The 10,292-nt window shown below is 51.0% G+C and overlaps 1 protein-coding gene across 2 annotated transcripts in view; it reads left to right on the top strand.

The window, feature by feature from the left end:
- Positions 1-1,675: 1,675 nt before the first annotated feature.
- DNAJC5 (DnaJ heat shock protein family (Hsp40) member C5) overlaps positions 1,676-10,292 on the top strand; it is a 30,934-nt gene continuing 22,317 nt past the window's right edge. The window contains exon 1 of one of the 2 annotated variants that reach the window (XR_009535242.1): positions 1,676-1,840. The gene's annotated coding sequence lies outside the window, so the exon portion shown is untranslated. The remainder of the gene's footprint in view (positions 1,841-10,292) is intronic. The other variant, XM_060122999.1, reaches the window with a different exon arrangement.

Below are 10,292 nucleotides of genomic sequence, written 5' to 3'. Positions count from 1 at the left end.
TGTGGGATCTTCCCGGACCAGGGCACGAACCCGTGTCCCCTGCATCGGCAGGCGGACTCTCAACCACTGTGCCACCAGGGAAGCCCTGTACTTCTAATATATACCGTGCATTTTGCTCATTTTACTTTCAGGAGCTATCACAAAAATTTTCAGTGCTATTAGGTAACCTTTGTATACATCTTATAACTATATTTTTCCATTTGAATGTGCTTATTTGTACAGTTGTGCAGGTTTCCATTTTCACTATTACAAATAACACCATCAAGAGCAGCTTGGTGCATACAACTTTTTCTGTATTGGGGAACATTTTCTTAGAAAGAATATCCCTAAAGTGGAACTAGTAGGTCAAGGAGGGACTCACTAAGGCCTGCTTCGTTCATTCTTGCAGTGCCCAACACAGCTTCATTCTGAAATTGGTACCGGGTTCATTTGGTTCTCTCACTCCTGTGATTCTGGCCCGGGATCTTTAATCCTTTTGAATCAACAGACACTAATCTGGCCCTTCTGTTTCTTGGTTTTCAAAGGCCTTTTCGTGCCTGCTTGATGTTGCACAATTTAATGGCCGCCAGGCGACTTCCTGAGCTCTCTGCCACTTGCAGGCCCTGAGCCTCGGACAAACTGGGCGGTTCAAGGCCGGCATGCTAGCAGAGAGGTGTAAGAGGGCAGAGGTAGACGGGGCTGGAGCTTGTTGGCAAAGAGTTTGGATTTTACTCAACGTGTTTAGGGAGACTTGGATGTCATAAAGTTTGTGTGTTAAGAATATGACTCCGCTGAGTGGAAAATGGCCAGTGGGCAAGCATGGAAGTGGGGAGGCTGGCCAGAAAATCTGTTGGATGGCTTCTAGGATGAAAACTAGCACACACCGGTGTACCAGGCACAGAGCAGGCACTCAGTAAATGGTAGAACTGTTTCTGTCATAAGAAGTGATAGGGAAGGGTAACGAGCAGGTCTCCCCTCCCTCAGGGGGTCAGTGAGAAGAGCAGTGGTCGTACCTGCACAGGGAGGGAAGTGAGTGGAAGTTGCTTCAACTGCCCTTTCAAGACATTGTTTGTAGGTGGTTCTGGGAGGGCCCGGACAATGGCGGCGGCACTTCGGTGATTGGGCAGGAAGGCAGGAAGTCGCATCTCTGCGCTGCACGGATGAGCAAACGTCAGTCCCAAACAGTGGCTCAGGGGCCGCCGGCCTCCTGGTCATCTCCCACCAGCTCCCTCTCCCGTTCTTTGACGAGAACAATTATGCGTTCTCAATCTTAACGTAAAGCGCGGGGCAAACTCAGCTGCAAGACAAGTCCCCGCACCTCTTCAGGGCGGCTGGCCGCAGCACCTGCCGGCCCACCGGAGAGCACCTGACGCTCTGATGAACAGGCCCCGCCCCCGCGCTCGGCCCCGCCCCCGCGCTCGGCCCCTCCCCTGCGGGGCGGTGGACGCTTCCGACTCCGCGGTGCGAGCTCCGCCCGCAGCTCCCGGGGCCCCGCCCGTGGGCTGTCACTCGGGGCTCCGCCCCACCAGTGGGCGGAGCCTTCGCCCAGCCCTTTGGGCGCACGCTCGGCCTGCCCCTCCCGCGGCTCCGACCCGCCGGCGCCCACGTCCTCCCGGGAGCGCGCGCGCCGGTGCGGGTGCGTGCGTGAGCGTGCGTGAGCGTGCGCGCCCCCGCCGCCTCTGCCGGTGCTGCTCCCGCGCCCTCTGCCACTGCCCCCATCGCCGTCTCCGCTGCCGCCGCCGCCGCCGCCGCCGCCGCCGAGTCCCGAGGCGCAGCCCCGGCTGAGGAGCGCGTCGGCCGGCTGCCCAGCAGCGCCGCGCAGGGAGGAGCGGAGCCGGCGGGCGGGCGGGCAGGCGGACAGGTGAGCTCGCGGCGGGCCGGTGGCCTCGCGTCAGGCCGGGCGGGCGGGCGGGGGTTCGGGGTGACGAGAGCGGAATGAGGAGGCGGGGGCGGGGCGCGAGGTGAGGGTGACGGGGGGTGGGGTGAGGGGGTGCAGGGTGGCACGGCGCGGGGTGGCGGGGCCGCGCGCCAGGAGGCGGAAATGGCGACGACCCTCCCTCCCCCTTCCCTCCCCCCTCGGGACCGGGGGCGGCGGCGCGGCCGGAGGAGCGGCGGGAAGGCCCAGGCCGTGCGCCGCGGTCGGGCCACCGGGCCCGCGCTTGGGGGCGGCCAGAGACCCGACGTGCGGCAGCCAGGGCCCCCACCCCCCACCCCAGCGCAGCTCGCGCTCGGGGGCCGGGGTCTGCGCGGGGCGCCCCCGCCCCGGGGAGGGTCTTTGCGGTCCTGTGGGCTGAAAAGAGGGGCGCCGCCGGTCCAGCAGCCACGTAACCTGTGCCTGGGTCATTACGCTTATAGCTCGCGGAATTTAGCTTTGTTCCTTGACGCGCTGTAGGTTAATCTCGCGGGTGACAATCATCTGGTTTGTAAGAAAAAAATGTTTTCTCTGCTCGCGAGGACATCTGAAGCAGTGCCTTGTGTTGTAGTCTTACCGAGAGAGGGTTAGGAACTCATTCCCGTGGGTTCGAACTTGTTTGTGTTGAGCGGCTGGATCAGGGACTCGCTTTTTCATGTGCCTAAGAGATGAGTTCTCAAAATTCGCTCTGTTTTGCTATGCAGGAAAAGAAGCAAAAGTTTCTGTTTTGGTTTTCAGGTTTAGGTGTGATAGGGGTCATGGACTGAGAGGTGCTGTCCTGGACACCTTTGTCCTTACTAGTTGTCTGTTTAAAAACTACCTTGCTGACATCGACAGTTATACTGCCCCGTCTTAAATCTGGTTGCCTGAAGGCAGAACTCTAGTCAAAGCTTCTGAGATTTTGTGTTCGTTTATTTGCTTCTCTCTTGTTAAACGTGGTGCTGAGTTTCAGGATCGAGGTGCCTGTCAGACTTTGAGAGATGAAATTGTGAGGCAGGACTTACGGGCTTTCAGAAACTTCCTGAGAGCGTGCAGCTCTCCTTCCACCTGTGTCAGGGTTGCGGGACTTGGGGCATCTCTGATGGCACGTGGCCAAGCCAGGGGCTGAGTGGCAGGTGCTTCCAGCAGCACGGGGCTCTGAGAGGCACACGTGTTGCAGGACCCCCATGCCTGGCCCCCTTGGCCCTGGTGAAGTCAGAGCAGCCAGGGGTTGTCCCGGTGAGCAGACACTAGAGAGGCACGTGGAGGAGACAAGGCCTTGCTGGGGGATCTCAGCTACGGAACCAGTGTGGCCTCGGATGGGGACCCTTGCCGGGCAGGGATGCCTGTCAGGCCACCCCCATCCTCTGTGACCAGTCTCCCTATCCCTGGCTCCCTGACTCACTCTGCGGGCCCCTCGCCACAGTGGCCTCTTTGCCAGGCTCTTAACAGACTCCTGTGCTCCGTCCCTGGCTCTACCCAGATCACTGGCGCCCTCACCCTTAGGCTCCGGGAGGGCAGGACTTCCCTTACTGCTTTACCTGGAATTTCAGCTCGCCACTTCCTGTTTCCTGTCTCCCTTTCCTGCTTAGTTTTCCCACAGCACTTCATTCTTCTAATGTCCTGTTTAATATATTTATTATACTTAATGTTTTACTGTGAGGTGAAGTCCACAGGGAGGCTGTTTTGTGCAAAGAACGGTGGCTGGCACGTACTGCGTGTCCAGGAAATACTGGTGGAATGAATGGAAGTGATGATTGTAGTAGCAGCTCTGCAATACAGCGACCGTGTCACTGGAAAGTCATTGTGGCTGAGTACTGAGTACTGTGGCTGGGTTCTGAGGGAGGTGTGTGGCAAGTCACCTCCCCTTTGGGAAAGGACAGCCAGTTAAGAGGAAGATCAGAAAGGTACTAGGATCTCCCTGTAAATCTTTTTGCAACTTTTAGTATATAGTTAGTGCAAAATAAAAAGTTTTTTGTTAGATCTACCACTGGTAATAATGCTTTTAGAAATTTTGTCTTTGATTAACCCCCCAGAAAGTAAAACCCACATGCTAGTCCTAAATACTCAGTGACATTTGTTATGTTTTGTTTATAAATTTATTTATTTGTTTGTTTGTTGGCTGCATCGGGTCTCAGTTGCGGCATGCAGGCTCTTCGTTGTGGTGTTCCGTGTTCTCTCTAGTTGTGGCGCGCAGGCTCCAGAGCGCGTGGGCTCTGTAGTTGCGGCACACGCGGTCTCTGGTTGTGGCACGCAGGCTTAGTTGCCCCGCGGCACGTGGGATCTTAGTTCCCTGACCAGGGATCGAACCGGCATCCCCTGCATTGCAAGACCGATTCTGAACCACTGGACCACTTGGGAAGTCCTGACATTTGTCGATTAAACGGGTGAGGTGGAGTAATCTGTGGGAACCACGTGAAAGTGAGCTGTTCTGAGGCCTGCTCTGAATCCTGATGTGTGACTGAAGGACTCAAGTCATTTCCAGAACCTTCACTCAGAGTGAATTTATGTTCTTGGTTTTTCATTGTATTAACGTGGTGCTGGGACTGAACAGATACTGCATGTTTCTTGGCCCTTTGTGTTCTTGAGTCCCCCTCACTCGTGGAGGAAGGATGGCTCTGTGCTCAGTGCTGAGCTACCCTGGAGACGTGTGCTTTTTGCTCAGTCTCAGACCTGGAACTTGAGGCCAGGCCTCTGCACTGGTTCCTGTGCTGACCGACCTGACACCACCAGGCAGAATCCCTAGCAGGCTGCTGCTGACCGTGCATCTCAGAGCCCAGGTGTGACGTGCTTGCCTTGGTTCTGGGCTGGAGAAGATGCTCAGTAGGTGTGGGATGAATGACTAAAATTGAGGCTGGGAGGCTGGAGTAAGGAGACGAGGTGGAATTTTATTTAAGGTGGGACTTTGCTTTTAAAGTCAGGAAATAAAATGAGCATGATTTTTTAAAAACATTTTTATTGGGGTATAATTGATTTACAAATGATTCTTTTTCTTTTTTTTTTGGCCACACTGCACAGCATGTGGGATCTTAGCTCCCCAACTAGGGATTGAACCCTGGGCTCCCTGCAGTGGAGGCCTAGAGTCTTACCCACTGGACCGCCAGGGAAGCCCCAAAATGGCATGATAGACACAGATATAATCATCCTTGAAAAATTTCTTTACTCTTTTATAAAGTACTTTGTACCAGGTTTGGAGCATACAGTGCTGTAGGCAAACCATATATCTCAGCCAGAGGGCAGCCAGTTTTCCAGTAAGGAAACAGACCCTGTGTCTTCAGGGGACAGCTGTGGAAGGTGACGGCCCGCTCTTGCCCAGGAGGTGGACAGGAGACTGTTGACTCTTGACGGTGCTCCCCATGCAGTAGTTAAAACTGCAGTGCTCCCCAAATGGGGCTTGTTTTTATGTTCTTATTGGACGGTCAGATCAGAGCATTCTTCAGCTGCAGACTCATCTCCTGCTCTGTCACAGTCCTTCCCTGTCTGTGTGTCAGCAGAATCTGTACTAGACTTTCCTTCCTGAGAGAGGACGAGACTCGGGCTCACATGATGGGGCCCCACTAAGATGAGGGTCATGGTACCTGCCCTTACTGCCTGTTGGGGGAGTACAGGAGATGGTAAGTGGGAAGGTATGTCATCAACTGCTTCCTAAGTTTAAGTGACAAAGATGCTGAAAAATGACAGTAGTCATATTTTATGAAAATGCTATCCCTCATTTAAGAGAAGGAACTGTTGGGACTTCCCTGGTGCCCCAGTGGTTAAAACTCCAAGCTTCCAGTGCAGGGGGCGTGGGTTTGATCCCTGGTCGGGGGATCTAAGATCCCACATGCCGCGCGGTGCAGCCAAAAAAAAAAAAAAAAAAAAAAAATGAGAGAACTGTTAATGCTTTTACTGTGCTGATAGCAAGGCCAGTGCTCAGGTAGTGACATCCCCTGAAGAGGATTAACAGCAGCCTGTTATTGGTCACTCGAAATTCAACCCAGAGGATTTAAGGATTAGATCACCAAACAATTCTTACTTTTGATTTTTGTCTTTCGTTGTCTTTGCATTAATTTTGTTAGAGGCCGTTGTATGGGTGAAATGGTATGTTCTCTTGGTTATTAGTACTTGCAGACATTTAATAGGTTTTGGTCTTTAGCAGGTAAGAGTTGTTTTAAATTCTAAGAGTTTTGCAAACATATTGGTAGCTCACATTGAAATTGCAGAAAAGAAGTACAGAATCTCATTCTCCAAAGAGAGAGTGTGTAGTGAGACCATGCATTCAGTGGGTGTCACTGAAAATGCCTTCGTAAGTGGTTTGCTTTTCAAGGGTTGTCCGTATACATCGAAGGTCCACTTCCCTCCAAAATCATACTCCATTGTAGGTGTATCTACATCACTGGTTTTTAGAACTTAGTTCTGTGGCAGAAACCGTAGTCTTTTTTTCCTGACATTAAACCCGACTAATATTTTCAAATTTTGTGATACATTGTGAGTGATCAGTGAATATTTCTAGAATGTATAAGTGTAAATGAACCTCGTTCATCATCATGAGTTACTTATAATTTAATATATATTTTTTTATTTTTGGCTGTATTGGGTCTTCATTGCTGTGCGCAGGCTTTCTCTGGTTGCAGTGAGCTGAGGCTACTCTTCTTTGCAGTGCGTGGGCTTCTCATTGTCATGGCTTCTCTCATTGCAGAGCACGGGCTCTAGGCGCATGGGCTTCAGTAGTTGTGAGCGCAGGCTCAGTAGTTGTGGTGCACAGGCTTAGTTGCTCCACGGCATGTGGGATCTTCCCGGGCCAGGGATCGAGCCTGTGTCCCCTGCATTGGCAGGCGGATTCTTAACCACTGCACCACCAGGGAAGCTCCGAATTACTTATAATTTTATTGTGCTTTTAATTTCTCTACACTGAACATGTAACACCAGAAAACATGGCGGTGTACGCGGTGAAATGTGCAGTCATTTGGCGTCTCCATTGCTGTGTTCTGAGGAATTCTGTGCCAGTTGGTTATAAAGTTGCAAGCCTGGAAGTCAGAGGATTGGAATGCTGACTTGCTACCCTGCCGGCTGAGCCCCGCCCTGGCTATCTCTGGGATGGCCAGCCCCTTTCTTAGAGAGCTCTCTCTGCCCTTCATCTCTGTTCTTTTCACTGCGTGGAGTGAAATGTGTTATAGTGAAGCCATCAGAACTGAGTTATCCTGTACTGTCTGGCCCTGTGGTGCTTCAGAGGTAATGAATTCGGGCGCTGGGGGTCCAAGACCATAGGCTCCGCGTCACAGCCCCGACTGAGCTGGACCGGGCTCTGCAGAGGGAGCATGTGCCACTGCCTGGCTTTTAGTTTTTTCCTTCTGTTATTGGAAGGGATTAGCAGCACAGCAGATGTTTGGTTTGTAGTTAGGTGGTCTCAGTGAATCTTCCTTGACTGAAAAGGAGTGTCTTTAATTGTGAGAGGGTTTCTCTAAAATAAATAATGAAACATTCTAGGTCAGAGAATACAGACTTTATTATTTTTGCCATATATTGCTAAATTTATATTTCCTCCGGCGGTGTGTGTCTTTTCTTCTTCACCTACACAGGATTTTAACACTTTATATTTTGCTGCTAATTTAGCTACTGCTGTAGGGTTTGATAATAAAATGTGAGATTTTTTTCAGCCAGTTGCAATAAATTTTGCTGTGTCCTTTAAAATAAGAATTTTAAGTAAGTTAAGAAATAAAGAGTGATAATTTAGTGATAAATAGGCTTTTTAAGATGCGTGAAACCAGGCCACATCTGGTTTTTTTTTTTTTTTTTAATTGAAAAAGAAGTTGTATTCTGGGTAACAATTTTTACTGGACTGTATTTACCTGATACTTTGAATCATGAGGCTCATCACAAGTAAAGCTGAAATATTTTAACGCAATTTAATGGCCCAGTTTCATTTTGAGGTGAAACTAGAACGTCTACAATTTAAGGATTGTCTATGAAGTATTTCTTAACTTGTCGAAGCATAGTTGTCTGTTGGAAACAGTTTGTTTTCTTCTAAAATTCACTTAGAGGATGCCTCCCCTCCCCCTACGGCAAACCCTCTGAAGCAGTCTGCTTGCGAGCAGGCCAGGGTTGCTAAATACGCATCTGCCGTAATCCCCAGGACAGCCGTGCAAGGTAGCTGTTATCCAATCGTGTGGATAAGGAAAGTGCGATTCACATATTTTCTCTGGTATGAAAGTGTGGTATTGAAGAATAAGCACAAGTAATGCTGTCACACACCTTAAAATGACAACACGGAATTTACCTCTTAAAATGCTGTTTCTGTTGGTGACGTTTTCTCTTGCATCATCCTGCCTGGTTGGGTGACCCTAACTGACTGTTACCAACAGCATCCTTCTCCCTGGTGTGTAGTATCCACGTGACTCCCACACTTGTTTCACCTGCCCCTGTCCTTTCTTTTATAAAAATTGATTCGTGACAAGGGTAACTGTAACCCATTATCTGAGGGGGCTGTCCTGGTGGCCGAGTAGGCCAGCCTGTCCAGCCAGCTCCTAACACCATCTCATCCTCACTCAGGCTGGTGGACCGCAGTGCACGTAGGCGTTAGGGGCACTCTTGGACCTGCTCTCCTCTGGGGGAGCTGTGCAAACCTTCATAAGTGTCTGTGATCTACCTTTTACTTGTGGCATTCCTTAAACTGCTCACAGAGTCGCAGTGTCGTGAGGCAGACCTGTCACTTCATCAGACCCCCCTGCTGCTCCCTGGAGTGGGCAGGGGTCTTTGTCCTTTCCTCACCCCAGAATGACCATCCAGCTTACGAACAGCTCGCCTCTTTGGTCACAGGGGCAGAGTGTGTTTCAGTGAGTAGCAGCTCGGTACAGCCTTACCTGATTAGATGCCTGCCCCGTAAAGCCTTGAAGACAGGTCTTTTCCTATATTTTTAAAAGGCAAACGACAATAAGGCAAATCAGTGAAGTATGGATTTTACATCTAAAATGTATGCAACAATAATTAATATTAGTGTTCAAGCTGAGAGTCAAATAAAGGATAACCTACATAACTTTTATTCACCATTATAAACTTTGTATGTGTATATATTTTAGTTTAAAAACACAGTAAAGGGTTAATACAGTACCTTATTTAGATAAGGCTTGTAGGTTAGTACAAGAAAATAAGTTATTTGTGCTCAGGGCAGGGAAAAATTACTCCGCTTTGTGACATGGTTACCGAGAATCCGTCGAATTGTACAGCACTTGGAGTCAGGTGTGAACCTGAATCCCAGTCCTGCTGATCCCTGGCACAGAGGCCTCCAGATGACCCCGTTTCTGGGCCTTAGTCTTCTCATCTGTAAGTTGGAGGCAGTAACAGTAACGGCTCGTGTAAATCTTGTACCCAGCACTGTTCTCCACATTTCACACGGCTCGATCACACTGTGCCAGGCTGTCTGCAGCCCCACTGGACGAAGAGGAGATGAAGCTGTTGAGTAACTGCCCAGGTCACTGAGCCCATGTGTCGCAGAGCCAGGCTCCAGCCCAGCCAGGTAGCCGAAGAGCTGCACTCTCATCACCCACTGGACTGGGCACCTGCCCCACAGGCTTCTTGGTCCGGAGCATGTGTGCCCCTAAATGCCTGCACATGGTAAGCACTCCCTAGGTTGTAGGTACCATGTTGGTAAAATTACAGCAGTAATCCTAAGTTCTGTCACCAGTACAACTGTGATAGCATGTGCAGTGTGTGTGTCTTGACACGCTTCTGACATCAGGCGTCTCTCTACACTTGGCTCGTCCTGGGGTAATGCGTGCAGCTCATACTTGATTTCGTACTAGAATGGTGGGTTTTGGTCATCGTTGCAGGGTCCATTGCTTCATCAGAGGCAGTCAGTCCAGCAGTGGGAACCCTGGCGGCCCCCTCCCCAGGGGCTTTCACGTGGGGCAGCCCTGGCTGGGGCGTCCCAGTGCAGCGCGGTTTCCAGTGGATGCGTTTCGGGACACAGTCCTGCTGGAGACACAGAAGACGTCGTGGCTGCACCTGCTGCGTTTGATGAACTTCGACTCGCTATGTGTATCTTAGGCTTCTGCTCATCCTGGAGTTGGCGTGTCCAGTCCCCTCCCTGGGGGTGGAGCTGCCCCCAAGCCGGCGGGTCGTTGGGTTGTCAGTGTCACACACTGCACTGCTCTGAGCCTGTGGGCTCTCCCAGGAGCATTAAGTAGGTCTCTTAGCCTACATGCTCCTGTGTGACCGTGACTTTGTTCACAAGTATTTTCATGTGATATGCAAAGTTGAGGATTTGAATGTCGTGATGGTCTCTAGATAGTAAGAAATCCTTCCTGGTAAACATTCGCGAGAGTGGACTTGCACCTGGTTGCCAGTCAGCGTTACGCCCTTTCTGTCACGATACAGATACCTCCGGTTCGCCGGTCTATCTGCTGATCCGCAGGCCTGGTCTGCGGAGGGCCGGGGGCAGCAGGTG

This window comes from Lagenorhynchus albirostris, chromosome 15 (genome assembly GCF_949774975.1).
Source record: "Lagenorhynchus albirostris chromosome 15, mLagAlb1.1, whole genome shotgun sequence".
Taxonomy (NCBI): Eukaryota; Metazoa; Chordata; class Mammalia; order Artiodactyla; family Delphinidae; genus Lagenorhynchus; species Lagenorhynchus albirostris.
This window is presented reverse-complemented; position numbering and strand designations above follow the sequence as displayed.